Source organism: Dipodomys ordii, unplaced genomic scaffold (assembly GCF_000151885.1).
Source record: "Dipodomys ordii isolate 6190 unplaced genomic scaffold, Dord_2.0 Scaffold88, whole genome shotgun sequence".
NCBI lineage: Eukaryota > Metazoa > Chordata > Mammalia > Rodentia > Heteromyidae > Dipodomys > Dipodomys ordii.
Window position 1 is genome coordinate 5,685,896 of NW_012267304.1, and position 3,463 is coordinate 5,689,358.

Genomic DNA, 3,463 nt, shown 5'->3' on the forward strand with positions numbered 1-3,463 from the left:
ACACAAACACACACACACACAGATATACACAGAGGGAAAGTATAGAGATATGTAAGTATTGTAATTTGTGTTGTAGCTATTTTAAATATACAGTAATACAATATAAACAGTATATACAAAAGCAGAGATAATCATGTCTCATCCACAAAATGATATTTTTCTTTTTTACTTTTGGCAATACTTGGGTTTGAACCCAGGCTAGGAAAGCACTCCACCACTTAAACTATGCCTCTAGCCCAGGATGGCTTCAAACTTGCAGTCCTCTTTCCTCAGCCCCTTCAATGCTGAGAATATAAATATGTGTCATCACACTCACATCCTCATCTACAATATTGAAATTATAGCAAAAACCCTTTACAGATTAATATTGCTAAGAGACCTATGATACAAATGCAGAATGTGAGCTAGAATTAAAAAAAAGTGTAAATCCAATATTTATCAGTTATTGATCTTATGGCAAAATCATTTTGCAAGAAAAGCAAGTATTTTTAAATTTATATTTCTCAACCTATATTTTGTTGGGTTTTCTAGAGTAGAAGACAAATGAAATGTCCTTATACATTTTTAAGCATTCCACAAGCTGTTTTTTTTCCTACTAGAGAAAGAATCTCGTTAGATATTGTCTTCACTTTGCAAATATTTACTGTAAAGTGCTGAGCACTGAGTCCCTGCCTTCTTCAATATCTCCAATCTAATTAGGAAGACTGTGGGTGGACAAATATTTTAAAGTTTTTACATATACAGTCATGTATTTCTTAGTGACTTGAATAGATTCAAATGTATTAGTATGTGAGTCTGCCATTTTTTATACATCATGCACTATACTTACACAAACTTAGGTCGTATAGCCTATTTCAATGTTATATGGTGTAGCCCATTGCCTCTAGGTTACAAACCTGACTGGCATATTACTGTACTAAATATTGTAGGAAACAGAAACACGATGGTACCTGTGTATTTAAACATAACCAAATATAGAAAGAAAACAAAAAAGAGTCTAAAAGAAAATATGGTGCACATGTACAGGATACTTAACCATGACTGGAGTAGGCATGACTGGGAGTTGCTTAGGGTAACTAAGTGACAAGTGTGTGGCAAAGCACTATTCTAGACCCCACACTATACTAGACTATACTAACTAAAATAATTATTTCTTTAGTACTAAGTAACCCTGCTTACTGTAACTTTATTACTTTAGAAGCTTCTATTTTTCTTATATTTTGACATGTAATAACTCTTATATGCATGCACATTGTACAGCTATCGAAATTTTTCCTGTAAGACTTTTCAGAGATAGGAGCATGATTATCACTGTCTTCCACCTCCACATCTTATCCCACTGGACAGTCTTTGGGGACAGTAACACATGGGGAGCTACCACCTCAGATGATGATAATGGTACCTTTTTCCAGAAATAACTCATGAGGCTATTTTAAAGTTGTTGGGTGTTTTTGGTGCTAGCAATTGAACCCAGAGCCTACCACTGATCTACATTCCCAGACCCCTGTTTTTGTAAGAATTATTTTAAAATAACAATAAAAGCATAAAATATATTGTCCAATAATATAGTCATTTGTTATCATTATAAAGTATTATGTACGGCACAAAAATATATTGTTATCTTTCCAGGAGTGGGGAATATTTCTTTCTGCCAGGAGCCATTTGGATATTTATAACAATATTCAAGAGTCATATGGATTATCAATACAGGCAGTGGGCCTCAGGCTACCAACAATAAGCATTATATATTTTTCCCATCATGTTTCAAATAATTTTGAAGATCTGAGGGCTGGATGTCCCTACTGTGCAGTAGGGATTTTTTTTAACAGTAGCAGCTCCACAAACAAGAATGAGTGAGGGAAGGGTGATATTGTCTAAAAAGGAATATACTCATTTCCTGACTTACATAACTATAACTCTTCTGTATATCATCTTTATAATAACAATACAAAATAAAAATTTTAAAAAGAAATAAGAAAGGATAATGTTCCACACTGTCACATTACAATAGGTATAATGCCACGAAGTGGTAAAAGTTTTCCAGCTCCAAGATAATCTTATAGGATGAGTGTCATATACACAGTTAGTTCATAATTGGTTAAAAACTTGAGGCAACATGGAGTACCTTACCATGGTTGGAGGACTTAGTACACAAGGGGAAGGGCTGTAAAACTAGGAGAGAATCAGGTAAGACTCCATCACGAAGTTAATGTTAGGGATGGGTCTGTGTTTTGTTCAGCCAAACAAGAGGGAAGAAAGAACATTCTGGTGGTAGAAGCATAGTCAAAGGTACAAACTTACAAAGGTGTTTGAAATATTTGAGGATAACTGAATGATGTGGCTGGAGCCTTAGATTCAAGAGGACACTCTCACCATTAAGTATAATGCTGGCTGTAAGTTTGTCACATACAGCCTTTATTGAGGAATGTTCCCTGGATTCCTAGTTTTTCCAGAGGCTTCATCATAAAGGGGTGTTGGGTCTTCTCAAATGCTTTTTCTGCATTATTGAGATAACCATGTGGTTCTTATCCTTGCTCTTGTTGTTGATTTGTGTATATTGAACCAGCTTTGCATACTAGAAATGAATACTGTTTGATTGTGGTGTATAATTTTTTGGATGAATTGTTGAAGTCGATTGGCCAAAATTTTGTTGAGAAGTTTTGCATCAATGTTCATCAAAGAAATGGGTCTATAGTTCTCTTTCTTTGATGAGTCCCTGCCTGGTTTTGGGATCAGGGTAAGGTATTTTCGCAATTAAAAAAAAATTTAAAAAATGAGAAGAAAAAAAAAAGAGGACACTCTCTCATTGGAGCTTTAAAATATGTCTGAGCATTTCAAGTATGATTGCTGGAGTGGGGACCCTGAAGTCAATTTCAAGGAGGGGTTGAAGGAGGAAATCACTGCCTTTAGGGCAGTGCATGTGCCTTAAAGGGGAAAGAAATTTGGAAGACAGTTTTTTAGTATATATTTTTATTGTAAAGATAGTGTACTGAGGGGTTACAGATACCTGAGTAAGGGAATGAGTACGTTTCCTATGGAGCATTGTTACTTCCTCCTTTGTTTTGCCCCTACCATCCCTTCCCTCCCCATTTCCCCAACTTCTCCCCTCCCCCTCCCCAGGAAGTTGGAAAGTTCATTTTCAACATAGTGACTCATTGTTACAATAGGTCATCCTGTATTCTTATTTCAGCATTTTGTTATTTCCCTTCCCCTCCCCAAATTAGAAAAATGTATAAACAAGATGCAGGGCACCAGAATCAAATGCAGTAAAAACAGGGGTTATACCATGGGGGAAGAATATATTAAAGAAACAAAACTTTGGTAGGGGGATAAGGGGGGAGGATTGGGTGGGGAGCTGGGGGGGGGGGGGATGGGGAGGGATGGGAAGGGGAAACAAAGGAGGAGGCTACAATGCTTGATAAGAAATGTACTGACTATCTTGCCCATGTAATTGTAACCCCTC